The sequence below is a fragment of the Chionomys nivalis genome, chromosome 1, assembly GCF_950005125.1.
Source record: "Chionomys nivalis chromosome 1, mChiNiv1.1, whole genome shotgun sequence".
Classification (NCBI taxonomy): Eukaryota; Metazoa; Chordata; class Mammalia; order Rodentia; family Cricetidae; genus Chionomys; species Chionomys nivalis.
The window spans coordinates 123,510,761-123,527,708 of record NC_080086.1 but is presented as its reverse complement, the minus strand read 5'-3'; positions in this window follow the sequence as shown (position 1 = coordinate 123,527,708).

The window sequence follows — 16,948 nt, the reverse complement described above, 5'->3', positions numbered from 1 at the left end:
TATCAAAGGCATGCTTGCCATTTATATTTAAGGAGCTTTGCTTTATAAAATGGATTAAGAGTCCACCTTTGAAAGTAATTTCCACCAACTAACACTTGAACACTCTGGAAATTGCAATCATTATTAGTTCTGACTATTTTGAGAAAGAATTTTGATTCTAAACATTAAGAAAGGCTTTCTTCAAATGAGAGTCTCTAATTTATGTTTAATTGCCTGGTGTTTTCTCAGAGTCAATTCTCAACCAACACGTGTGAATTTTAGAGGTAGGATATAAACCATTAGAACCCGGATGTAGACACCCATAAATGCATGCAGGCACAAACCCACACACATGTACGGGGCACAGACACAATCTTATTTTAGATACTGGCTAGTACTCTTATCATGGAAAAAGTGAATAAATTGAAATCATCTGCTCATACAATCTGAACTTTGCGTCTTTTCATGAAATTACTAATAAATAAGGAAAGATTATATATTACATATCTGAATAAATATATTAATTCAGGATTGTTTTCTAGGTATTTTTCATTTCTATTTGCTTTATGTCTACAGCTCCTTCAAGCACGTACTGAGACTGTGAATTGGTCAGGTACCTTAGGATGCAATCAATCCAACACTAAATAAGAAACGTAAGTCTCCAATTATCATAGAACTTACAGTCTGGAGAAGGCACTGATAATAAGACATAAATAGAATCATTTAAGAAATCATTTGTACATTTGTAATGTACAGGGATGCACTCATCAGTAAGGAGAGAGAGTGCCAACCTGTATGAGATGAGAAACAGCTCTCAAACCAAGGGGCACTGAGCTGAGGTTGAGTTACATTACAGAAAGTAGGCACTACGGACCCACAGTGTTCTAGGCAGGGAGAACAGGAAGTCCTGTTCTAAAATGTAAGGATTTTTGTATATTCAAGGAACTTGGAATTGGGGAAAATGATGATCAGAACCCTAAGAGGGACAGATTTGATAGGGTCTGAAGATTAGAAAGAGTTGAAATTTTTATTTCAGTTTGTCCTGATTAGTTTTAAATGTCAACCTGACATAGCCTAAAATCATCTGAGAAGAAAACCCTTAACTAAGAAACTACCAGATTGGATTGGTATATAAGCGTGTCTGTGAGGCATCGTCTTGATTGTTAATTAATTTATGAGAGTCCAGCCCATCGTGGGTGGCACCATTCCCTGGGCAGATGGTTCTGAGCTGTTTAAGAAAGCTTACTTTCTAAGCTAGGACTGTTTAGCAAACCAGAAAGAAATGTTCCTCCATGGTCTCTATTTCAAGTAGCTGCTCAAATACCTACCCTGACTTCCCTTAAAATTAGACTGAACCTGGAAGCATATGTCCAATAAATCCTTACTTCCTCTGTTTCTTTAAATATTCATATTTGTTACAGTGATGAAAAGGAAACTAGAGCACACATATTCTGTGTTGTGATTTATGCTTGAAATTTTCCTTCTGCTTCTGGGATGTAGCAATAGTTCTCATGGGAAGATGTACACTACAGAGAATGGAGACTTCAGGGGATCCAGACATCCTTTCAATTAATTGTGTGAGTTACCTCATTTAATATTTATACATCACAGGTCAGATTACCTGTGTGACCCCACATTCAGGGTCTCTATGTGACAGGCACAGCTAACAATAGAACAGTTTTCAGTTAGGAGGAAATATCTCAAGTTAAGTCTTGCGAATACGTTAGCTGTGTCATTTCAAGAAATGAAGTATAAATAATACAAGGAAATGGACCTATTGGCTAGGCTATGTTTGACTTGATTAAGTTAGACTATAGCAGACATCTATAAAATACTCACGAATCCTAATATGTGGAGAGTGGGAAGATAACCAACCCTGGCTCAGAGCAGTCAGCAATCACACTGAGAAATGATGGCAAGTCTATCTGCACTGAATATAAATGTGAAACATAATGGGCTGTTGCCTAGCAAAATGCTTTGTCACACACGGTATTTCTGATTGTTGCTTGGTTAGAACTTACAGTGACTGATATTTCTAATGAGCATTATCTAAATGGCACATTTTATGGGCTTCAGTTCTGTAAATGATCTTTCTAATGGTCATGAATTCTTGACAAGCTGAAACAGTGAAGGAAAACCAAATCACCAAGGTGAAATACATCTCTTGAGGTAAGGACCTGGAAGGAAAAGTAATAGCCACAAAGCATCAGGCACTTTTATAGCTGTCTCACTTCTCTCTACAGAGACCAAGCAATGAAGGCCACCGGTCTACCTAATAGTGGGAAAACCAAAGCTCGCATGTATTAGGAGCTTGCTCATTATTACAGAACAAACTAGGAAATATTAACAATGTTGTGGTACTCACACTTATGCCTGCGTGCGGACCCTGAGTCTCATCTATTGCACCAACAAGGTCAAAGACACCAATAAAGAAACTTCAGTAAGCATTCAGAGGGAATGATGCAGATGGCATGCTGAAGAAGCTTGTACAAATGTTTCCATATGTCCTTCAGACCATTTCCATCAGAATTAAATGTCTCAAGATCTCAAATTAAGGCTTCTGCAAAGGAGGCAACATGTATATGGTCTCTAAGTCCTCCAGTCAGCTTCTTTATTGCCAGCAACATTTTCATACTTTTGTTTTCATAATTTTTGTTGTTTGAGACCGGGTTTCTCTGTAGCTTTGGAATGTGTCCTGTCTTGTAGACCAGGCTGGCCTCAAACTCACAGAGAATGACCTGCCTCTGCCTCGCGAATGCTGGGATTAAAGGTGTGTGCCACCACCACCCAGCTTGTTTTCATGATTTTAATACCATACAATTACCAGCTTTTGCTCTTAAACTTATTCACATTAGAGGACAGATGACACATAACAAGTAGATAAGTTTAAAGATAGATATGAGGATAAGAAACTTAAATTAATGAAACTGGTCTGTATTTTTATAGATTAATAAGCAAATTAAAATTATAGAAAGCAAGGTCTATCTCAGGTCCTGAAATCAATCTTCCGAAGAGATTCTCTGTCTGCCTATGGAAAGCCTGTTTCAGTTGCCCATCTTGTCTCCCTTATGTCTTGTTTCCCTCCTGTCTAGTCTGTCTTCCAAAGCAGACTTTGATCTTTCTCATATTCTCACTGCTTAAACAACCGACCTACAATTGTCTCATTCCTGATCTTTCTCCAAACCACCTTTATATCATCTGCTGTTAAAAATCATAGCCAGAACCTGGAAACAACCTAAATGCCCCTCGACTGAAGAATGGATAAGGAAAATATGGTACTTTTACACAATGGAGTACTACACAGCAGGAAAAAGTAACGACATTTTGGATTTTGCAGGCAAATAAATAGAGCTAGAAAACATCATTTTGAGTGAGGTAACCCAGACCCAGAAAGAAAAGTATCACATGCACTCACTCATAAATGGTTTTTAAGCATAAAGCAAAGAAACCCTGACTACAAACCTCATTCTCAGAGAACCTAGACAATATAAGAACTCTGAGAGAGACATATATAGATCTAATCTACATGAATAGTAGAAAAAGACAAGATCTCCTGAGTCAGTTGGCAGTATGGGGATCTTGGGAGAGAGTTGAAGGGGAGAGGAGAAGCAGGGAGGGGAGCAGAGAAAAATGTAGATATCAATAAAAAAAATCAATTTAAAAAAGCCAGTTCAGTGTTTTGTTTTTTAACAGTAAATATTACCAGCAGAATGTGCTGTTGATTGTCATAGATGTTTGTGCAGAGCCTCAGTTCTTTCCAAAAGGCTTCAGAAAAGACCAAAATCACTAGTAAAGAAATTGGATACAATATAAGACATTATTCAAAAATAAATAAAATAGAAGATATTTTAAACATTAAAGTGATTCAAATTTAAAGTGTAAACCACCACACCTGATTAAACTCTTTTTCAAATTCTTTGAGTTTTCTAGCTATAATATTAATTTGTTAATATATGTATTCAAATATATTCAAATGGCAAATGCTTATGAAGCATTTATTCTGTATCTGATCAACATGTTAAGTTCCAATGAAGTAAACAAAAAGGATAAGATTTAGTCCTCCATGCACTCACACTCTAGTGCATTTAATGATTCTTATTACTTAACATACATAATTTACTAGGTTAATGATCTGTACATTTTAGCAACCTGTCACATTAACCAACTGCCCATCTCTTCCACACCTGTACATTTTATTAGTATTATCTCACAAGTAAAATAAATTTTCTTAGAATCTGAAATTACTTCATCAATGATCAAACACATAGCTAGTATCATTTACTACAATATTCAAAAGATTTAGAAAGCATAGAACTAACCTTATGTCTTCATATTAGCAACTAATTTTGTAGGTCTTCATACCAAAAAGACAAAAGGGACCACACAGGTTCCTTAGCGATGAACACCCTTTATAAACACTGTATTATATTTTATTTGATCTATGTTGTTTTTTTAATTAAAACATATAACAGTCAATTTTTCACTTAATTCTCACAGTTTATGGTCTCATCAAGCAGAAATGAAGTATAGTTTATACTAAAAGATTTTCTGAGCAGCACAAAATTAAACACTATCATTTTATCAAACACAGGCAAAAAAGGAAAATGAAGGTGAGATACATCTTATGTGTTAACTCAGAGTTCATAGCTTATAACTACCGTGACTTGAATACATGCTGGTACACTGTGGATGCTCAGAAACACTTGCTAGGGGACCAGATGGTGCTATAAACACAATGTAGGAACACTGAACTCTGGGTTGATGACCTAGCTCCCAGGTCTTCAGATATCTGTTTACCTTCATCAGCTTGGGTGTCTTCTCTTCTAAACAAAACTTCAGATTATCCAGCTCTTAGTGATTGAATAGAAGTGCACAGCCAGTACTACAGGAAACATGTCTGCTGTGACACACAGTATCCTTCTGCCAATACTGAACACAGATAAATATGCACCCCAAGTATGACTTCCAGTAGGAAGATGTTAATTGCAACAGTATATAAAAATGAACTGACTCAGTTTTCTTTAAGGCACTAACCACTCCACCACTCCAAGACTGACCATGTGCCAGTAAATATATGGTCAACACAAATTGGACTTGTTTTTACTTTTTGTTTCTCCTTTTCATCTTCTACTTTTAGTGTATGTGGAGGTCAATGGTAGAGGGGTGGACCTGAGGGGACTGAGAAGGGAGTGTGATTGGGGAATTATGATATGAAATGCCCAAATAATCAAAAAATACCTAAAACAATGAAGTCACAGTGTACAGACATATTATTAAGTGTCCCATATTATGATTCATAAAGCTTGGTGTCCACAGGTCACAATGACAATCTGAGCAGAAAGGATTGGAAAGCCATCATTTTATAAACTGAAACAGATGTGAATTCTATGTTTATTGACATGAGCGAGTCTTTCTTAGGCCTATGGTTAAGTATCCTCATTTCACTTATGAGGGACATGAAAAGTGGGGATTTTGTGAGCTGTTCTAGCATGCACAGCCAGCTAGTTGGAAGCCTATGGAACTGGCAGCTTTTCTCAATTTACTTGAGAGCAAGCTTATCAAGAAGCCTCCAGCCAAAACCACTGGTACTCTTTAATGCTCTTATTTGTTATTTCTTGGTTCATTTCTTAAGCCCCTGCTTTTCTTCCCAATATTTTCTGCATTAAACATTTGAAGAAAAATAAGAATTCGGATAAACATGAGTCCTAATGTGTTATGAACCAAGCTCTGTAATCAGCAGCTAATGCTGATATCAGCACACATAAATAAAGCAACCAGAGTGACAGACGCAGTGTGCAGTGTGACTCTTCATTATCAATTACCTTTAGATCCACACACATCTCTGAAAGCCTGTGGGAGGGGGACGTAACCTGTAGGTGAGTAGGTGGTCTCTTTGGGGGGTGACCTATGAGAAGTGAAGAAAGGGTGGTGTCCTGCTGCCTTCATTATTTCACAAAGGTGTGAACCAATCAATACCGCTGCTAACATCAGGCTTCAGTTTCCTCGGGAATCCACCTGAATGAGGCATCCTTCTTTATAGATTGATCAGCTGTGTGGTTCTTTACCTCTCCAGTGTGCCACTGGCCACAGTTAGAGTACTCAAACTCTATTTTGTAAGTCAGTCATAAGTTCTGTTTTATAGCACTGTTACAGAAAATTATCTGAGAGCAGATTTTCATAATAAAAGAAGATAAAATAATACCTCTTGTGCTTTTATCTTCAAGAGAAAATATGTTGTTGCTAGATTTAGGAATATCATAGTCTTTGTGAAGAAAGCTCAACTAGGAGAAGGACTTTAAAACATCTTTAAAATGTTTAACCCATGTCTTATTCTATCTAAAATAAAATAGGGCTGAAGACATCTGACTAAATTTTATCCATTGCCAAATTAACAATTTGTTGGTTAGTGCTGCTGTTGCTGGCTGTGGCTTTCTCGTCTTCACAGCAGTAGATATTAGATCAACTTAGCATGTTTTCTAGAGCTAAGTCATTCATTCTTCTTTTTCTAGATTTACAGAGTTGACATATCATTTGTTAAATTACATTGATAACCATATTCTTTCAAAGATCATTTAGCACTCTATGTGTTACTAGTACAAACCTCTCCTTACCACCTTAAATGCCACATGAAACAAGAACCACAAAGAACCTGACCCTAGGAAATCACTTCTTCCTTAATTTCTCCTCCCTTGTTAATTTAAAATGTTTTAATTCCAAAGCTTGTAGTTTAGGTTATTAAAAGGTGGATGCTACACTCACCTGCATTATTAGATGATAGGAACATTATTGTAATCATAAAGGCACTGCATTCAAGAGTAAGATGAATTAACGTGTATTTAAATAAAGTTTGGAAGGTTATGTTCTTTAAAAAATTAAAGCATTTTATTGGATTATTTGTTCTTTTGATGACCAATTTCTTAAGTTCTTTGTATATTTTGGAGATCAGCCCCCTGTCTGATGTGGGCTGGTGAAGATCTTTTCCCAATCAATAGGCTGTTATTTTGTCTTGTTGACTGTGTCCTTTGCTTTACAGACACTTTTCAGTTTCAGGAGGTTCCATTTATTAATTGTTTCTCTCAGTGTCTGTGCTACTAGGGGTTATATTTAGGGAATGGTCTGCTGTGCCAATGCATTCAAGTGTACTTCGCACTTTCTCTTCTACGAGGTTCAGTGTGGTTGGCTGGTCTTTGATCCATTTGGACTTGAGTTTTGTGCGTGGTGATAGATACAGATCTAATTTTCATTCTTCTACATGTTGATATCCAACTATGCCATCACCATTTGTTAAATGTTTTCTTTTTTTCCATTTTATATTTTTTGCTTCTTGAGGGAGTACAGACCTAAATAGAGAACTCTCAACAGAGGAATCTAAAATGGCTGAAAGACACTTAAGAAAATGCTAAACCTCCTTAGCTATCAGAGAAATGCAAATCAAAACAACTCTGAGATTCCACCTTACACCTGTAAGAATGACCAAGATCAAAAACACTGATGACGACTTATGCTGGAGATAATGCGGGGCAAAGGGAACACTGCTGCATTGCTGGTAAGAATGCAAACTGGTACAGACCCTTTGGATACTAGTATGGCAATTTCACAGAAAATTAAGAAACAACCTTCCTCAAGACCCAGCAATACCACTTTTGGTTTTATATACAAAATATACTCAATCATACCACAAGGACGCTCAACCATGTTCATAGCAGCATTACTTTTCATAGCCTGAACCTAGAAACAACCTAAATGCCCCTTGACCAAAGAATGGATAAGGAAAATGTGGCACATTTACATAATGGAGTACTACACAGCAGAAAAAAATAATGACATCTTGAAATTTGCAGACAAATGGATGGATCTAGAGAACATCATTTTGAGTGAGGTAACCCAGATCCAGAAAGATAAATATCACGTTCTCCCTCCTTCTGCTCCTCATTTGGACCTTAAGAGAACATGAACAAGGAAGTCAGGACCACGATGGGCGCACCCACCCACTGTGACAGTGGAACTGATCTATTGGGAGCCCACCAAGGCCAACTGGACTGGGACTGAACAAGCATGGGTTGAAACTGGACTCTCTGAACATGGCGGACAATGAAGGCTGATGAGAAGCCAAGGACAATGGCACTAGGTTTGATCCTAATACATGAACTGGCTTTGTGGGAGCTTAGCCTGTTTGGATGCTCACCTTCCTAGACCTACATAGAAGTGGGAGGACTTTGGTCTTCCCGCAGGGCAGGGAATTTGGACTGCTCTTCAGTATCGAGAGGGAGGGGGAATGGAGTGGGGGGAGGAGAAGAGGAATGGGGATAGGGGGATGGGAGTGGGGGGAGGGGGTAATATGTGAGAGGAGGGGGAGGGAAATGGGAAACGGGGAGGAGGTGGAAATTTTAATTAAAAAAGAATAAAAATAAATTAATTAATTAATTAATTAAAAAAAGAAAAAGAAACAATGTTAATGTTAAAATGACTGAAAAATGTAATTATAAGAAACATTAAATACCTCACATGTGTATTCAAAAAATATTTTCATTTATGTGATATTAATACAATAAAGTAAGATAATCAGCAAAAAAAAGAATAAATATCTATCTTGTGTTCTAGATAGCAAAACTTAAATCACAGATTTGTGAAGGACTAGAAATTTATTATCTTATAACTTAACTGAGTACATTTGACTCTTTGAATATAAAACAGAATTGCACAGGGGACACTTTCAAGATTCTTTTTTATTAATTTTTTATTTATTTTACATATCAGTCTCAGTTTCCCCTCCCTCTTCTCTTCTCATTCCTTCTCCACCATGTGCCATTTACCTCCCCTGTATCCACTCCTACTCCTCAGTTCAGAAAAGGACAGGCCTTCCACGGGAGTCCACAAAGCATGGCATATGAAGATGAGGCAGGATCAAGGCCCTGCCCCTGCATCGAGTCTTGGTGAGGCATGCCAGCATGGGAAATAGATTCCCAAAAGCCAGCTCAAGCCCTAGGGACAGGTCTTGATCCCACCACTAGGGAGCCAAAAACAGACCAAGCTACAAAACTGTCACCCACTTACAGAGGGACTAGGTTGGACCCTAGATGTCAGTCCAGAGTCCATATGCTCTCATTAGCTCAGGGCAGATGTGTCTGTGGGTTCTCTGTCATGATTTTGACCTCCCTTGCTCGCTCATACCAGACAGGCTACAATCCACATCCCCAGAGAAGCTAGGTAAAAAGGGGAACCCTAAGAGGGAGAAATGGTTGTTCCCGGGAATAACAAATAGATAAAATACCCTGGGTAAACTAGGGGTGTATAGGGGGTAGAGTGGGGGAGGGACAAGAGGATGGGAACATTAGCTATCAGGTTGGTAGGGTTAGGGTTAGCATGGAGGGGAAGAGTAATGAAAGAGAATATCAATAGAGGGGCCCATTTTGATGTTAGGGAGATACCTGGAAACTCCCAGGAATCCACAAGGATGACCCAGCAAAGACTCCTAGCAATAGTGGAGAGGGTGCCTGAACTAGTCTTCTCCTGTAATCAGTTTGGTGACTACCCTAATTGTCATCAGAAAGTCTTCATCCAGTAATTGATGGAAGCAGATGCAGAGATCCATAGTCAAAGCACTTGGCCGAGCTCCAGGAGTACAAATGAAGTGAGGGAGGAGGGTTGTACATTTTAAAGGGTATTACCTCACAGGCTGTATTTCTTCTGGTCTGGTGAGGAGGTCTATTCATAACAAATCTTTTCTTTTACTTTTTGAGAATTTCATATATAAATACTGTTTTGACATCATTCTCTTTTCTCTTTCTCACTCTCTCTCTCTCTCTCTCTCTCTCTCTCTCACACACACACACACACACACACATCACTACAATTTCTCCCAGGTCCTTCTCACTCCTTTTCAAGTGGCCTCTTAATCTTTAATTATGATTTTTATAATTATATATATAATGCTTATGTGTATATACGTTTGTGGACACAATCTGCTGAGATAACTTAGCATTTTTCATATGTGTTGAAAGATAGCTTCCAGGTATTGACTATTCTCTGGGGGCTCATCCCTAGAAAAGACTGATTCTTCCTTTCTCAGCAGCCTATAACTCTTCTAAGGATGAATCCTTGTGAGATTTCTCCAATCCATGTTGGTATACCAATTGGCGTTGTCATTTTTAGGTTTTGATTAGGCAACAATATTGTTGACATTTCCTTGGTGCACCTTCCTTGTCAAATGTAGAAAACTCAATCAAAGCAGATGTCTCAACCTAGTCTTCTTCTTACCATTTTCCGGCCCTTCCTCCACGTTTTTCTCTTGTAGGCATAGGGTTTGTATCAATTGATGCTGTGACCCCACCGTCAATTGCTCTAAGAACTTTGACCAGTTGTGGCTTAATAATGATTAAATGACTCCCTGACATAACTCTATTCTCTTGTTGAGAACTACTCTTCCTGAGTTTTATTTTCTATCTTGAACTTTACTCCCCACTCAAGCTTCTCTACAATTTCTACTTCCAATGAAGGTTTTACCACTAAACAGCCTTAACCACTTATATCTTACTGTTTATCTTACATCTTACTCTCATTTCTCCTTAACAATTGCCTCTATGTTTTTCAAAATAAGTGTCAGCAAATACTAATATTTTTACTACATGTATGCATGGATGAATTAATGAATTTCTATGTTTACTTATATTCCTTATACTTCCTCCCACACCCTACCCCACTTCTTAATTGATCCACTAGAACATTATTTTCACTTTCTGCAAAATTTACAATCAGCCGAGGGGCACCATCATTGCTATAACTATAATACTTAGAACACAAAGAGAAGATCAAAAATTAAAGATAAAAATAAATGAAAGATAATTACCTTTTCAACTGGCTGAAACCAGTAAAATTAGAAAGCTACAAATGAATTTACCTTGGGTTAACTAAAACTGACAGCTTTCTTAGACTTATTCTGTACCCATGAACTCTGTCTTTGAATAATCAACCATAATAATCAATAATAATCATCACTGGACTGTCTCCACTTTGCACCGTGTGCACCGTTCTAATCCAATATCAATCCAATATGAATCTTGTATTATGCAATACTATAATGCCACAATGACAACTAAGTTCTCTGTCACAGTGTTTCCATTCTGAAAATGCCACTGGAAATTCTAGACAGGTTCATATTTCAAGCTGAATACTTCAAATAACAGCAAACTTCCTCCCATGGTGACAGATCATTTCTTACCTGTCTACACTCAGGTGTTCAGAGTTGGTCAACCAATTTGATAAATGTTGATATTCTTCCTCTCTCACAAATACTAAGGTGATTTATTCAGAGTTCTACAGAAATGTAGTGGACCATGTCTTAAAGATTCAGATAAGTATGTTTGGAGAAATGACTATCTGATTGTTAGAACCCTGCGCAGTAAGAGGTAATAAATGACTGAACTGGATGTGGAGCCAAGAGAAAGCAAGAAACCAACTTTGGCCTGATGCCCAGCACAAAATGCAGAGTTTAAAAGTCAGAGCAAATGCAGCAGGGCCCATCTACCTCTCTGGTCTTCCATCTCACCTCCATCCTTCTGTTCTCACACTACTGAGTTGGAAAGAGCTAATATTCCCAGTGGCTGTCTTTTAGTTCTGTCTCTTACTTCTGGATCTACTCTTGGTGTCTTGGGATTCTATATGCTTCCACTCCTGAGCAGAAAGAACCTCCAGACCAAATCCAAAGATGCTCAAATTCCTATTCTTACGGAAGGAGTCATAGATAGGAAAAGTAACTCAACTGTTCATTCTTATTATTCTTTCCCACAGTCCTATGCTGATTTCACACCCTTTCCTTTATTCAAAACCTACTTCCTCTGGATTTCCTTGTCCACTCATCCCTCATCTTAAGTCACCCTCCGACTTTTAAGTTCTCCTTATAAACAATCCCTCGTAGGTACTCTGTTCTTAACACACACCTACACACACACACACAAAGTCCTCTATGTAACAGTCTCCATTTAACACTCTGCTTTCCCTCAAACAAGCTCAAAACAACCTTTCCTTATTGCCCTTGCCTTTCTTAAGACACATGAAATATTCAGACAGCTCCTACTTCCTCCAGCCACTTTTCATGTCATTAGTTTCTTGCATTCTCAAGAAACTTAAGCCACACCTATAAATTCAAATGCTTGTTTATGTTTCTGCCATCTGGTTAGTTCTCCTCCTGTACATCAAGCCCTGGGACCATTTTGCTATTGTTATAGTTTGGGTATTTAAATTTCCTTCAAAGGCTCATGGTGTGGAAAGGCTTGGTCACTTAGCTGATGGTACGACTGGGAAGTAGTAGAACTCTGAGGCAGGGCCTATCAGAATGAACATGGGTCATCAGGAATGTGATGTAAACTCATGAAGGGAATGTTCAGACCCGCCCCTTCTTCTTCCCCCTCCCCCTCATTCTCTTTCTCCCTTTCCTTCCTGTCCACCTCAGTAAAGACACTTAGTTCCAGTGTGCTTTCTCCACTGAGAAGTGTTCATCACACGTCCAAAGCAGCAAGGTCAAGTGATTGTGAAATGAAACTTCTGGAACTATAAGTAAAAAGAATTTTTTTGTCTTCTTGTCTTAGGTATTTTGTCACAGTGACAGGACCATAATGACTATAGTTATGCCCACTAACAGCTGTTTGACAGCCTTCAGCTCTAAAGCTATTTTCAGTGATATGAGGATGCACATAAATGCACACACATCCTTAGTCCACCTGGCTTTGATGTTTCCCTTTCTTTTCCCCGGCCACCTACCCTTAAAGTTTCCCCCAAACTGTTTTTTTCCAGGAAGACTTTAAAATCTTAAGTTCCAGCTCCTCATTTTCAAATACAGTATCTCTTTCTGTGGATCTTTCACCCACTATCACACAGCAATTTTTTTAACTCTTTGGAACCTCCACTCTCCCATTTTCTCCCAATTCATCTTTTCCTTCTCTCCTTCATTTACTTTTCGTCACCATATTCCTACAATGTCCTGACTTCTAAAATAAGTAGTCATCCTTAATCTTCCTTCTTCCATATTTTCAGTCACTCATCAACATATAACAATCCTGATTCCTGGAGACAACTCAGATAGAACTTCCCTGACAAGAGCCTCAAATGACTTTTTCACTGTCAAATGTAGTGGACATTTTTTCATGCCTTCCTTCACTATTTTCAATGTGTTTGCTTCTGTAATGCCATAATTTTACATTTCCTTTTACCTCTTTAAACATACTTTAAACTACCACTTCTTAGCTATATCATATGTTTATTCTGAATGGCGATGGGAAGAGTGGATGGGGAGGAAGTGGATGGAAGGGGAAACTGGTTTGATATGTAAAATAAATGGAAAAAGTTATTTAAATAAAGAGAAAGAAAGAAGTGACTGTTCTGGATCTTTTTTTCACATTTCATAAACACTCTCTTAAAGAAATCAACACTTTTTCTTTCCAAACCAAACTTCCAAAAGTATGTATTCAATTATTCTTGATCCTGACCGCCAGATATGCAACCTGAATATTTTTGTACATCTCTAACTAGTAATCAAACATGTCATTTCCAAAGATCTCCCTTTCCTTTATCTTCTCTGTCATGAACCAGCAAAGTAGCACCTATGTGTAGCTCAACAGAGAAACAGGGGTCGTCATACAAGAGTCCACTTCCTCAGTCTCTGCCATGCATTATTAACCAATACACTCAGGAAGTCAAAGCTTCTTAGTATTCCTGGACTCTGGCTCAATTCTGCTTAGAAACACCAGCAACATTTTCTCTTAGATGCACTAATTACTCTCAGAACCTAACAAAAGCAAATTCTTATTAAAACTGTTAGCCGGGCGATGGTGGCACACGCCTTTAATCCCAGCACTCGGGAGGCAGAGGCAGGCGGATCTCTGTGAGTTCGAGACCAGCCTGGTCTACAGAGCTAGTTCCAGGACAGGCTCCAAAGCCACAGAGAAACCCTGTCTCGAAAAAACCAAAAAAAAAAAAAAAAAACTGTTGATACTTTCTGATACATGAACAGGACTTCCCTACGCAACTGATCTCTATGCTCTGGATTTTGCTTCTGCCTTAGCTTGAAGGAATCATTGCCAGTATCATTTCCTCAGAACATCCCTCTGGCCTTTGGAGCCTGGATTAAGAGCCCACTGGGACTCGTAGGATCACATCATGAATTGCCAATTTGGATGGTCTCGCTGCTATCCAAAGAGTGAGTGCAGGGTAGGTCCTATACTCACTCCCATTATAATTTTAGCTCATTAGCTCTAATATAGTAACTGACAGCAAATAGGCAATTTAAAATGTTTAGTGAATCAGTTTTCAGTGAAGAAGCAAAAAATAAAGTGGCATTTTCTCATATAAGAAAAATAATTTTTAAGGTATAAAAAGAGACAGGGAAAGTAGGAGTCTCCTGGCGGGTGGAGGATAGACATACTAAAAAATGGGGGGAAAGAACCTGCTCATTCAGTGCAAAATAGTTCAGATTGCCACAGTGACTCCAAATACAAAGTCATTCATTATCATTTTCCCCTTTGTCCCTAAATCCTAAATGATTGATCACAGCACTGAAGTCTCTTTAAATTCAGAAGCTAGTGGCAAAATAAGTTCAGAGAAGCATAAAAAGCTTCCTTTCCCTTCTTCAACACTAAGGCTTGTTTGCATTATGCTTAAAAGACAAACTCATTTTGCAATACCACTTTTCATAAATCTGCCCTGTTGAAACTTGCTGAACACAGCAAAAATATAAAACTCTTTATTTCACTAGGTTTCTCTGGAGAAACAAGAAAATAAATTTGAAAAGAAAGATTTGTATTAGCTGCATAAATCATTGGCTTTAGAACAAAGTATCCAAAAGTATGCATGAAATTAAATCTATTCTGATAATCTATGACTAAAGAGTTGCCAAGGACACCCTTTTTGAGAACATCTAAGTGATCAAATATGATACCTACAAACTTGGAGCCAAGAGGACTTGATTCTAAATCTTTGCATGAGGCAAGTCACCCTAACTATCTGCTACCCAGTTTTCACATTTGATCAACCTGATTCACAAGGTAAATTCACACATTTAAGTATTTATGTTGACAACCCATTTAAATGTTTCATTTGTCGATGTCACAGCTGCATACAAAAGAAAACCCTGTCCTCACAGAGCTTACGATCTAATGAAAAGTAGAAGCAGACACTAAATAAGTAGGTGAATTTAAGTCATAAGGGGTCATTAGGTATCACAAAAAAAAAATCAGGGTGAGAGGAGTGATGAATGACAGCAGCACCATGCTGTGTGTGCTGAGGATGGGAATCAGGATACTCTGAGAACAGATACTCCCTTTGAGAAGAGACCTGAGCAAGGACCAGAGAAAGCTGCATCATCACCTATAAGGAGAACATTCTAGCTGGAGAGCTTAAAGAAAATGACTCTTGCATTTTGAGTGGTTTTTGGAAAGAGTAAGAAGCTTGTATAGTCAGAGACAAATTCCAAAAAATAAAAAATAAAAAGAAAGATATACTAGAAAAGGTGGTACTAGATACAGCCATGTTGCAATATAATTAAAAAGGATGTTTCTCTTGCAAGTGGTCCTTTCTTTATAAATTGTAAATTGTAAGCTCATTGTAGTTTGAAATGGTGTCACTTATTACATTAGTATGGATCATTTCAACCAATGAGCTAACTCCATTCACACATAAATGTACACACATATGTAGACACACACATGAAAACACACACACACATATTGGCTTTAGAACAAAGTATCCAAAAGTATGCATGAAATTAAATTTATTCTGATAATCTATGACTAAAGAGTTGCCAAGGACACCCTTTTTGAGAACACTTAAGTGATCCTACAAACTTGAAGCCAAGAGGACTTGATTACTATTCAAACCACCACAGGAGGAAGTCGCCAATGACAAACAGTTTAGCTGACAAAGTCATGGAAATAACAAAGACCTGTACTGATGAGGAAGGAACACTCCCTCTCATCCTTAGTCATTGCATCCTAGCAAAGCCTTTGGATTTCAACCTCCTTCCTTTTTTTTTTTTTTAAATGCCCAGAGGTTTATCTTTTTTTTATTGTTTTTTTTCCTCTCCCCCTCCCCCTCCCCCCACTTCATTCCCCCTCCCTCTCAATGCTGAAGAGCAGTCCAAATTCCCTGCCCTGTGGGAAGTCTTTGGATGCTCAACCTCCCTTTTTATTTCCTCATTCTAGTCACTGTCCCTCTTGCCTAGAGTTAGATCACTCTAGTGCCTGCTCAGCGTAGTTCTCCCAAAGCCTTATTCCCTCTGATGCATTTAATAAGTCACTAAGAGATCTTCCAAAGTAGACTTATAATAAGTCCAATGCAGTCTCAAAAGTTCTTCATACATTCTGCATAAGTCAGAAAATATGACTTATTGTGTAAAACGTCTGTTTCATATCCCAACAGCCTGAGTTCACAGTAGAAGGAGAGAACTCTGGAAAGCTGGCCTCCACATGTACATCATGGCGCATTCTCTATCATTTATCTGTCTGTCTGTCTGTCTGTCTGTCTATCTATCTCAATCTTCTATCTCGATCTATCTCCCTATCTCTATCTATCAATTACTCTCTCTGTCTCTCTCTGTGTCTCTGTCTCTCTCACACACACACACAAACACACACATTTAAAAAAAAAGTCATACTTCTGATCCTGATATTTGAGGCTCTGCAGGCTGAGATCTGAGTCTGTCTCCAGCTCGGTTATTCTCTCTACCACACACCCTATCTTCTGAGAAATGGCTCCTTCTACTTTCCCTATATTCCATCTCATATATCCAGGTTTCCTCTACCATATCTGTCTTTAACAGCCTACCTCTGTTTTAAAGCTAATTTGGAATGCCTCACTGAGGCTGGAGTGCTGAAAGCATAAATGGTCCCCTGTTGTTACCCTCATGCATACATGCACCTGTTCATTGATCTAGCTGGTACTTGATGAGTAACTTTCCACATGTTACTTAACAATAAGGTGT